Source organism: Aythya marila (genome assembly GCF_965140915.1).
Source record: "Aythya marila genome assembly, chromosome: Z".
Taxonomy (NCBI): Eukaryota; Metazoa; Chordata; class Aves; order Anseriformes; family Anatidae; genus Aythya; species Aythya marila.
This window is the reverse complement of record NC_139080.1, coordinates 3,728,555-3,740,881: the sequence shown is the minus strand read 5'-3', so window position 1 is coordinate 3,740,881 and position 12,327 is coordinate 3,728,555. Positions and strand designations below refer to the sequence as shown.

General features: G+C 40.7%; 1 protein-coding gene across 1 annotated transcript in view; it reads left to right on the top strand.

Annotated features, from left to right (window-relative positions):
• The window catches only part of LOC309889776 (urea transporter 2-like), a 323,422-nt gene that overhangs the window by 170,070 nt on the left and 141,025 nt on the right, over positions 1-12,327 (top strand). Inside the window, exon 3 of the mRNA XM_082782805.1 lies at positions 12,052-12,157. The gene's annotated coding sequence lies outside the window, so the exon portion shown is untranslated. The remainder of the gene's footprint in view (positions 1-12,051; positions 12,158-12,327) is intronic.

The following is a 12,327-nucleotide window of genomic DNA, read 5'->3' as shown; positions in this document are numbered from 1 at the left end:
TCTGTTTCTCACCAAGAGGATATCTGCAACGGGAGGTTTGAAGCCTGCAAGATGAACTATTTACTGTAGTCAGGGAAATTGAAGTGCTAGCCAAGCAAATGCTGAGAGACTGCAGGGGAATTCAGAGAATTATGGTAAATGCACAATTTTTGAATACACGGCTGCACAGTGAGCAGAAGTAATGATACAGAGGGGAAAAATGGCAATGGGCATTTATTCTGGAGCATTCTAACTCCAAAAGCATCATGGAGCATGATAGTTTTATTTTCTGTTTATCTCTACCACTTCATACAAATATCAGGTCTTTAGGAACAAGAGGAACTCTGCAGGGAAAGCATCTCTCTTTTCTCTGGTAATATTTTACCTCTAGGAGAAAAGAAAAGAAAAGAAAAGAAAAGAAAAGAAAAGAAAAGAAAAGAAAAGAAAAGAAAAGAAAAGAAAAGAAAAGAAAAGAAAAGAAAAGAAAAGAAAAGAAAAGAAAAGAAAAGAAAAGAAAAGAAAAGAAAAGAAAAGAAAAGAAAAGAAAAGAAAAGAAAAGAAAAGAAAGGAAAAGAAAGGAAAAGAAAGGAAAAGAAAGGAAAAGAAAGGAAAAGAAAGGAAAAGAAAGGAAAAGAAAGGAAAAGAAAAGAAAGGAAGAGAAGAGAAGAGAAGAGAAGAGAAGAGAAGAGAAGAGAAGAGAAGAGAAGAGAAGAGAAGAGAAGAGAAGAGAAGAGAAGAGAAGAGAAGAGAAGAGAAGAGAAGAGAAGAGAAGAGAAGAGAAGAGAAGAGAAGAGAAGAGAAGAGAAGAGAAGAGAAGAGAAGAGAAGAGAAGAGAAGAGAAGAGAAGAGAAGAGAAGAGAAGAATGAAGTAGGAAGTGCCAGATCAGAACAGACACATGGGCTAACTAGTATATATCCAGTGTCCAACAGCAGCCTGGGCCAGATGCCTCAGAGGAATGTGTACTAAGCCTGCAGAAGGCAGATGTTTGGTAATCTGTTCTCAGAGAATGTTTCATCCTAAATCATAACAGTTACAGATTGATTTAAACCCTGAAACATGAAGTCTTACATCTCTTTCATAAATTTATTTTTTTTTTGTATTATCTGTGATCTTTCTGGATATTCCTGTTATTTGTGCAAATCTTACTAATTTCTTGGCCCCAATGACATCTTGTGGTGAGGAGTTCTATAGCCTGGTGCCAGAATTTCAGCCTTTTCTTGGTTTTACATATCTTTCCTTCCCATTTATTCAGGTTTCAATTTTTTCTGTTTGTTTTACATAAATGTACATAGTTCATGACTTATTCTTGTTTTTCAGCTTCATATGGGCCTCAGAACTAGATGTTGAACCTCTTTAATAATGAAAGGTTTGATGGGATGGACTAAATCTTTCTGGTCAACTACAAAGTCATAAGGTCACAGAGTCACACATCTGTGTGCATAATTAATGATTACCATTGCAAACAGCAAACTTCATTTCATTTATTTCTGACAAGTAGGAAGAGAAAGACATGAGTTCAACTATCTGTACAGGAAACAAGAATTTTACATTTTCCTATGCTACCTATTTGGTATCATAGTTCTAAGGGTGGACACAGGTACAGTGATCTCAGTTCTTGTTTCAATTTGCATAAAAGAATGAAGAATTCAGTCAGTTCAAAAGAGGATCTTTGGTTATTTCCAGGTACTGCCCAATGGCATTTTAACACTAGAAAAATAAACAAATAAGCAACAACAGTAACGCAACAAAAAGGCATACCTGAAGTGCCTAACTTCTTCCCTCTGTTTCTGTGGATTTTGTTTGTATGCAAAGATGCATACGAAAGTGCTAAGCCAAGGAAAGACTAAGGTAGGAACTAATTGCTGTCTTCAGCTACCAAATTGGGCTTTTAGGGATGACAAACCTTGACTCTCCTCAGAGTGGCTCAACAGATGTTGTAAAACAAATTTCCAGAAATAAGGAAAAATTTTCACTCAGAGAGTGATTACACATGGAAGGAGGTTGTGCAGATCTCCAGTCTCAGATATTCTCAGAATTCAGATGAACAAGGCTCTGAACAGCTAAACCTAACTTTGAAGCCAGACTTGCTCAGAACAGTGGCTTAGTACCAAGTGCTCCTCAGACATTCCCTTCCAACCCTAGCTATTCTATAATTTTGTGATGCTGCATAATTCCTATCTAGGATTAAGCTACCTGTAATTTGCCCAACGTCCAAAATGTTACTTAGGATTAACCTCTTTAAAGCCCAAATTCAAGTCTTTAGCTTCAAAATCAAACTTCCTTTCAAGAGAATTAAATGTTTCAGAGGAAAAATAAAGATTGATTTTAGGAAGATTTTGCCCTCCCACAAACATTGTCCAATGCTAATTAAATTCTGTATTTGATCTTCAGTCTCTGTTCAGTGATGAACCTGCTGCCATGATAGCCTGACAGTTATTTGGATTTATTACTGTAAGGAAATTTAAAGCTGAGGAGAGATCAAACCAAATTAAGTAAAACAAAAATAAGCTTCAACATTGTATTTTGACTGTGAATTTAAAGCATCAGATGAAAGAGCTCAGATGTGAAGTCTGACTACTCCAGAAAGCGCTGATCTGGTGCAACAGAGTAATTCTGTAATTACACCTGTGTCTCCTCTACCTTTGATCAGAGAGTAGTGCCTTGGCATTGATTAAAACATATTTCCTGATAATTAAGAGACAGAAACATGAAGAGTTCAGGGTTTTGGTTGTTTTGTTTTGTTATATTGTTTTGTTCTGCTTGCACAAAACCAAGTTTAGGAGTCCAGAAATTGTTTACACTGTAATGCTGCATGGTTCAAGGATCTTAGAGCCAGTACTCAATGAATTTGCTTCACCCACACAATCCCACTCAAAGGTACTAAGGATGAGTTAGATTTATATATAAAGTATGTATCCTCAGTGCAGATCTGCTTCAAGTACCCTTAGCAGGGATTGTTAACAGTGATGTGTGTTATGGAGCAGGCTTGGGCAAGGGCAACCCCAGACTTTCTGCTTTATGCACCTTTCTGCTGTCTGACAATACCTCCCAGTTCTTGTGGGGTCACTAATCTACAAAGCACAATGTTATGGGGACATCTAATCCTGTTGGCACTGCTGAAACAAGTTCAGGTCATTACATCCACTGGAGATTTGGTGAAGAGCATTGTAGAGAGCAACATGGGTGATGAATGGATGGGGTGATGGTGTAATTAAATCTGACATATGTTGTTATAAATCAAAACTGACAGAAATCCCAGATTTATTTTAGAAATCTCTGTGCAGTCTGGAATGTCCAAGTCTTTCAAGCAAAATATAAAACCCAAATCCTGACCTTCCTTGTCTTTAATGAGACAACAACCATATTTTAAATAACTGAGCTGAGCATGTGGTGACTGAAGACAAAGCCTTTCTTGATCAAGAGCAGCAAGCTATACATTAAAAAGAGCAGGTAGATCCAAGTTTTCCCTTTGCTAGGGATGCAATATAAAACTGCCATCTAAAAAGCTACTCTCATCATGAGGTGTATACTGCTGGCACCTGGACTTATTTCTGTGTTCCCAGAAACATGAAAAGAGGATACTGATCAGATCTTTCAAAAAGTATTTTAATATAAAGTAAAACAAAATAGAGGAAAAATACCCTTACCCTTTCCAAAACTTTTATGTCAAAAAGACAGAAAATCTGGAGTCCCTGTGAAATCTGCTAAGGACTTTGCTGATGTTGCTGGTTCTCCCTGGAAGCTGTTCAGTGTGCCTTGAAAACTGGGAGAATAAAATTCATGGGCAGGCAGGCTGTCTGGAAATCAAATCCTGACCTTCTGCCTGCCCTTATTTCCCCACAGTTTTGATTGGAAATAGGATTATTCAGTACTTTCTGGTCTGAGGGCAGGGTTGGACTTGGTGACCTCCAGAGGTCCCTTCCAGCAGAAATTACTGCAAGATTCCATGGTTCCCTCCTAAACAGTTGTGTAAGAGGAAGAAGCATCCATCATACTTGGCCATAATTCAGTTTATGCTTTTTCTTTTTTCCTAGCCAAAGATTGAACTAAAGAATGATACAATTTTGCAATTAAAATAAGAAGCTTTAAATTGTGTTCTCTCCTTTCTCCTGAGACTACACAATCTTTGAGTTGCCACTGACAATATTTCACACTAATACACCACAGGGATTTATTCTTAGAAATTTTTGTTGTTCTAGTTCTACATGTTCCATGAGAAGAAAGGAGTGGCCTCAAAGGAAGAATTTCTGTGTTTCCTGAAGTTTTCATCTGCTAAAACATCCAAGCACTTATTAGCAGCATGAGAAGAAAATAGGAAGACCTAACAGCAAGACTAATAAAACTAATCCAGCACTGACTTGTAGGATATTGGCAATCCTTAAATTAAAATAATTTCATCAGGATGTATATTCTTCCCTTTAGCTATTTCAACTAGTTTCCCATAACGGCCAGAAAAAAACATAGTATCTCCTTGTTTTTAAAAACATTCTTTGCCAACAAAACAAGAGTGGTTTATGAACGTTGTCCTTCTCCACTTAAGTCACAAAGGCCCAACTTGTCACTTTCTGCTAACAAACCAATCATTTTTCTGAGTTGGCAAGAGCTGAATACTTTTTACCCGACCTGCATATGTAACTGCCTTACAAAGTACTCGGGATTGGGTATCAGTCAAAACAAGCATATGTGAAAATTTACCATTTTAGCAGATGGAATCAGAACAGCTCAATTGCATACAGTAAAAGCCTTAATATTTCCACAGCTGGGAAGCTTCCTGTGGTCTAAAGGACTGGAGCTTTTGCTTTTGGAGGTAGAAGAACAAAATCAAGCCTTAATTCAGAAAATATTTTGTGTTTAAAATCTTGAGATGCTTCAGAGAGCTTCCCCCCAGAAAACAAAACCCAAAGGTCAGGATATTTGGGGAAAAATGTAATCTTTCTCCTCTGCCCCCTCCATCCTGAAATTAAAGCAGTGATATGGCAAAAGCTCAGTTCTGGCTTCTGTGACTTTTTCTACAATCAGTCTTTTCTTGATGCTGCTCTTCGGCCAGAGATCTCACCTCTTGCCTCTCCTGACCAATATAATTGTGTTGACAGAAATCTGCAGTACAGAGAAGATCAACTTCTGAGTTTTATTGTGCTGCTTCTGTAAAGTCCAGTGTAACAGGAGAGTGTGTTATGAAACTAGCCATTAATATTACACAGTTATGAGTCACTTACTACACAGCGATTTTGTCAAGAGCAAAAACCCTTTCTTGGAAACGTTTTCTGTTGGAAAGTTAACTATTTCTGACAGCATGCTCTTAAACTAGAATTGTCTTGTCCATGAGGAAGTCAAAATCCTTTTATAACACCATGTAAATTAAAGTGTGTTTGTTCACACATTTCTTGACAGTCAGAACATTTTGAACCAAGTGAAACTTTGCCAGAGCTGAGTTTCAGCGTAACAGTGAAACCTGTTATGGGGCTGAACTAGTTCTGAAGGACATTTCAAAATAACTAATGCTTCTCCCACACTTGGTGGTCTAAGCCCTGATGTAGGATTTATCACTGTTGCTTCTGAACTTTTGCCCTGACACAAAGCAAGGTAAAGGATGGACAAATCCTGTTCAGAAACAGGCAGAACCAACTCCTGAAACTTTGCCCTATGTCTGAGTTTCAGCTAAAGGGTACCACCTCTCTTCAAACACTGAGGTTCAGTTTTCTTTCAGAAAGTGGATGTTGGTACCTCCATGCTGAAAAAGCCTAATGTCATGTTGTCTTCTCAACAAGATCCTCCTTTGTAACAAATACTTAAATTGAGAAAATTGCCTTGAAATGGATCTGGCACTATCCAATCCCTCTTATTTGTGTACAGCCTGTACTTTAAGTGCAGAGGTGGACAGAGCATCTTGGAATAAGATCCCAACAGTTACCGTAAATGAAACATTGCCTTAAAAAAAAAAAAAAAAAAAAAAAAAAAAAAAAAAAAAAAGTGAAATCATGTTTCCCTACCTTTTACAGCTGGTAGGGCTAGGTGTTGTTCAAAGAGTACTTTGAACCTCCAGTTGTAGATTGTATTATACATGCCTTCTTGTATCAAATCCAGCTTTGCAAGACAAAGTGACTTTCAGTTCCATCATCATTGCTTTCTGCAGGTTGCTGTTGTGCCCTGCAGACTCCCTGGTTGTGCCATCCTTCAGCCAAATCAATTTGTCCCACTAACTCTTTGCTGAAATTGTAATCACAGAATTGCTGGACTAACCTCTGGTTATAATTTGGCAAATTAGTAACCAGTTTTCACAGATTCTATCCATGTATGTGCTCACACTCTGTTTAGGATATTTAGTTCTTCTAAAACAGAGTTACCAAAGAAGCCCCCAGCATGGATCTTTGTGTTTGCTTATAGAGTCCTGAAGTATTTAATCTGATACACTGAATATTTTATACCATCTATCCAAGTAGACAGTTTCTGTAGATAGCAGCCCATGAAAGCTTCAGGAACATTAATCACTTCTCCCTATAAGCATGAGTGCCAGCTGACAGACTGGCATTCATGACATGAAGATTCAAAGCTCTCCTCAAACCTTCTTCTTTGCTCTCCCAGCCATCTAAATAAAGGTGAGCACATAGTCCCAGCTGTATAGGGAAGGTGGTAACTTTCATCACAAATTGCATGGATGTACATGGGCCAGGTATTCAGATCTCATATCAGTGCCTGCTCCATCTTCAGTACTGATTTTATACTCAGTTTTGCCACCATTTTTTTAATTTAATTGGGAGAAACCAGAGGCAAAACCACAAAAACAAATTGATTTTGAATTTGTTCTTAGCAGAAGGATGCTGAATGAAACAGCTGAGGAGCAGAGCCCTTGCAGAGTACACTCCCTGCTGAAATGGGACCACCTGCCTTCATTCTAGATTCACTGTGGCCACTCATTGCTTTCCCATCACCTCTTGCTAACAGCACTAGATATCAGACACCTTCTTAAATTTCCACAGATCTCCTGTTTCTTTTCTTTAAAGAAAGCACCCATTGATGCAGGCAGAATTTTTTCCTCTGGCTAGATAACACAGGACACAATGCCAAAGCCTCCGGAGAGCACTGGGCTTGACAGGGAGCTGGTTTGTCGTACAGTATTTTAACAGACAAACATGCAAGGAAAACAACAAGGACAGCTACCTTGTGTAATGAAAGCTCAATGATTTAAAAAGCAGCAGTGTGTGTGCGAGGGAAGGGAGGGAGGCTGGGGGATGGGCCAGCGGGTTTCACTTGCCAGACCAGGGGTAACAAAAAAATTATCCTGATCCAATAGACCATGTGAAAGGATATTACCAGGGTATGAAAAAATTCTTTTGGGGGGACAGAATGTATTTTTTCTGCCCTTTTTATAAAGCCCTGTTATTTTGCTGTTCTTTGCTTGCATCTGTTAAATGCTGGAATGTCTGCAGGGACATTTTGAAAAGCTGCACAATGTCAATTAAATTTGCCGAGCAGTATATCTTTTTGGAGTACGTGTGACCTTTTCTGTTTGTCATTTCCTGGGCATCACACCAAGTGATCCTCTTAGGATGCTGGCTTTGTGGAGCAGGCCCACAGCAGCAGGACTGCAGGAACTGCAGGTTTCTGGGACTGCTGCCAACCTCCGGATAATTGCCATCAGCAGGAAAGAGCTAGAAAAGCTTGGCTGAGTCCATCTTTTACAGATAGATTGACCCCTTTCTGCCACTGCAGAATCACAGTCAGAGAGAAACACATCTCCAAAAAGAAAGAAAAGGGAGGGGAGGAGGGGAAAGGGAGGAATGATTACAGCAGGAAAGCTACATCTGATCCGAACAGGGGAGATTTGGAGGTTACACTCACTGCTTCCCATCACCAATCTATTTAACATCTTCTGTTTTAAGACAGACAAATCTGAGAATGAAACTTAAATGCTCAGCTCTGTTATAATAAAACTGGTGTTTCCGTGAAAACAGAGTCGATGCTCTTAGAGCGAGGTGGGAAGGGTGGGAATTTAATACCTTCATCTGCTGGGAAATAACAATTTTAACATATATGCGGCAAGAGAGAATGCTTGCTGAAAGCTACTGCAGGTGCTTGGAAAGGAGATGGGGGAGAGCAAAAAAGATAAAGGAGACTGCACGGCCACAGCTCAGTAGCTGAGCTGAGGTGTTTTGAAAAGCAGTGCAAGCCCCAGCTGCACCTTCTGAAAGCAGGCTGTGGAAAGCTGTGCCCTTAATATCCCAATGTCCAGCAAGTGCCTGGCTGGGGTAAGAGGTGGTGATGTGGCCAGGCTGTGATTTCAGCATCTGAGATTTCAGGCGCATTGCATTCCCCACACCCCAGTGCTATGTACAGGGTTCAGCATCAGTGCTGCCAGTGAGCACCCACCGTGACCGTAGCACAGGAGCCCATGAGCTCAGTGCAGGAATTTCTGGACATGTGCTGGGATTCCCACCCCGAGCCTGAGCAGCCTGCCTGGCACATCTCAGCAGAGCTGGGGCAGGCGATGGTCAAAACCTGGCCAAAATATTCAAGCCTGCCCTAGGCAATCCCAAACGGTGAGGTCCAGGTCCTATTCTTACTCCGCTAGGAAAATGGAAGAGGTGGCAGGTTGAAGACATAAGCAGTTGTCACTCCAGCCCCACTGTGTGTCCTGCAAGGTACGGGGACTGTGATTCTGCCCCTCCTTCTCTCCTTCCACCACTCGCTGAAGTGCAGTTCTCATGCAAAAGAGAGAAAAGGTGAGATACAAAAATGCATAAAAATAAGTATGATCTCTGACAATCAAAGATCTCTATGGAAGGGAAAATAATAGATCTCCTGAGACAAAATCTCTGTTTAGGTCAGTACAGTCTCTAATAATATTAAGCCGTTTGATGTTATAAAAGCCATAATATGCAAATTCATTCATCAGCAATACTGCTTTTTTTCTCTCTCACCCATCATCTATCTCTCAGTTGCCAACATAAATAATACTTGGGTTACAGTAATGTCCTGTGGCTCCAGACTGGGGAAGCTTCAATGCATAAGGTGCTGAGCAAACATGTATGGAGGCATAATGCTGTCAAATGTTATCCAAGTCATATAATCTGCAGCTATATTCCTCCCTCTGGAGAACAGGACCTGTTCAGCAAATGCTTAGCCTGCTTCTGTACGTGACACTCAATGTCAGCGAGTGGCATCTCGCAGATGACACGTTATTGCTAGAGCAGGTGCTGGTGGTGAGGGCTATATTTAAAAAGTAGAGGTCTAAAAAAAGCTTTGCAAGGCTCTGTGTTTATCAGGTCTCAGGCATTTCCAGAGCAGCTCTTATTCTTTCACAAGACCTTTGCACCCTTGTCCCACCAGAACAAGAAAGCCAAAGGGTGCTTTCCAGGACCACCAGAAAAAAAGCCAAGCAATCTGGGATATAGCATCTTCATCACCCATAAGAAAGAAGACATGCATCAGAAGAGTTTCCAGAGCCATAAATTAAAAGGCATTTTTTACAATAAATGTGGCAAATTCCCTGTAAGTTTATCTACCTTCATCAAACCCCAAAGTTACAGGAGACAAGGGCAGATGAACACATCACCATGAACTAAGCAACAGTGCACATCTTTGCCTGTATCACCCTCTCTGTGGTAACTCTGTACATAGCCAATAGAGGAAAGCATGAAATAGCCTGCTCGGGGATTGGCATGAGGCCGAACACGCATATGGTACCCTCTGTAGAATAACTGCATTGCCTTGGGGTCCCTGCTCTGTTTGCCTCTGTCCATTCAGAATTTTACTCATAAGTCACCTAGGTTGGTGAATCAGTTTTCCAGTCCAGGAACAGGGGCCTTGTTGAGAGCCAGAGGCTCTCAAAATTTAGGGCTGCCCAAATGGTGTTCACCCAGTAGCACACCATCTGCAATGGCTGGGAATAGATGGCTGCCCTCAAAACCGCACTGCTATAGGAAAGTCTTTCCAATTATTAAGCTCCAAAACCATATTTGGAGTTTAACTATGGGTTTACACAGAGAACACAAGACAGAAAAGCAGTTTAGGCCTTTTATTTCCGGCCCAAGATGTAAGCTTTGATTTTTTTTTCTGGAGACTGCCTCCAGTTGGTCTACTTGTGGGTGTGTTCTGGGGATAGAAATGATGATGAGATGTTGGTCTGTTGGCCACGAAAACTGGTGCTGTCCACTCAAATTAATTTGAAAAACATTGCCAGACCTCAGCTTGTAATATGCTATTGAATTACTCTTTCTGCGTGCTGCTTGGAGTAATCCTAGCCTGAGTGTGGTCTCTGGTAAATATGAGGGAATAAACCTGAAATTTCAGGTCTCTGGAAAGCCATTTGTTTATTCCTCAGATCTGAACAGGTTTTTTTCTTGGTGGTAGTTTTTTGTTTTGATTTGGCTGTTTCTTTGCGTGTGTGTGTGTGTGTTTCTTTTTTTATGAATATACATTAAGAAACTATATATTGCATCTGGAGTAATTGTCAACATCAGCAAAATATCAAAAAGAAAAGATCTCTCTATTTCATTTAATTTCCATTTGCCACCCCCACTTACAGCTGGGGGATGTAAATGTTTTGAATAGTCTCACTGAAACTAGGAGGATGACCTACAGGGAGGCAGGTGAGGGAGGACTTTACCAAATCACCCTCCAGTACCAGGTGCTGGAAGGCACAGTGTTGGTAGCTGTTGACCTGAAGAAGTTAGGCTCTGCAACGCAGCTTCATTTCCTCTCTTTCATGTGAAATATTGAAAAAGAAACCAAGACCAACAGCTTTTCCCAAGCCAACAAAAATAAAATGGCTTGCAGCAGGTGAGGTACAGCATGCCTGCCTGACTCTGGGGAGGCAGGGGTATGGAGAGCAGCTCAACAGCAGGCAAGAGGTGGGCACTCAGGCAACAGCACCGTGGCTGAGGTTCAAACCCAGAGCAAAGTCTTCCGTGGGAAAGATTGCAGTTGTTGACAGTGGAGAAATGTAACTTGTGGTTTGCAAAAGCAGCTGCAGGGATGTATGCAAAACCCAGCAAGGAGTTCTGCAGAGAGAGCCAGGACCAGGCACGTCATCAGGCTTCAGAGGTGGAGAAGAGGAAAAGTTTGTCCTAGGGTCTGGCAGAGTCTTAGGGTGATGCAGTTTGTCACGGACATTGGCTAGATTGAGAATACACTCCTATGAGACAGTGTCTTAAAGAGTTCTTCTGTTAGGAAAAAAGGTTGTTGCAAAGAAACATTATAAGACGTGACCTATTCTCTAACATAGCCCCATCCTTCTCCCTGTGCCACCTTGTGTCTGACTTGGGGATCAAAATATTGTCACAGCCACGTAGAATCATAGAATCATAGAATCATAGAATATCCTGAGTTGGAAGGGACCCTCAAGGATCATCAAGTCCAACTCTTGACACCGCACAGGTCTACCCAAAAGTTCAGACCATGTGACTAAGTGCACAGTCCAATCTCTTCTTAAATTCAGACAGGCTCGGTGCAGTGACCACTTCCCTGGGGAGCCTGTTCCAGTGTGCAACCACCCTCTCTGTGAAGAACCCCCTCCAGAGGGTTATCCATCCCTCTGACTCAAAGCAATAAATCCCTGTTAGCTCACTGGAAACTGCTAAGAAGAGACCTGTGGGTACACAGGAAACTTTTGGTGAGCTTAGATCAAGCTTCAAGGTTACAAGAAAACCAGAAATCAAGCAACTCATTTGTGGTTATGCAGCATAAATGTCAAGTATGTTAAATCTCTCTTCTGTTTTGGGGTCATCCCCCCACTCTCATTTAATATTAAGACAGAATCAAGACTTAAATTAAGAGTTTATTAATTCCTTAAATTAGCTTACAGAATACCAAAATGCTATTTTCTCACTCAGCCTGGGTTAGGTGTGAAGATCTTACCAACTTGTTCTCAGCTACAGATGTACCTCCTCTTCTCACAAAATAAACAAACCAAAAACCCGCTTACTCCCCTTCTCCTGTTTAAATTTCTCTGCAATTTAGGAGAAGCAAATAATGACCCTCTGCAAAAGCAGGAAATAAATTATAGCCAAAATGGCAAAAGCAAAATATTTCTCCTCTAAACATGTTGTTTTTTACTTTGTATGTCTTGGCAGCCTAACCATCTGAAAACACCCACCTGAATTCTCCGCACTCAACAGAGCAGCCCAACGATAAACCCTCAAGTAAATCCTATGTGACTGAAGCTGTAGGAACCTGACTGTGAGTAAAAACATTTTAAATATGATTGCTATACCTGTTAGTAACCAAAGAGTCCTTTTGGAGCAAATAATTTTCTTGGAAACATCTGAATCCAATCATCTAAAACTGAGAGCCCAGGTCTATGTTATACCAGTGTTCGAGTCTCTACAGGGTCCATTCCCTGACTGAAA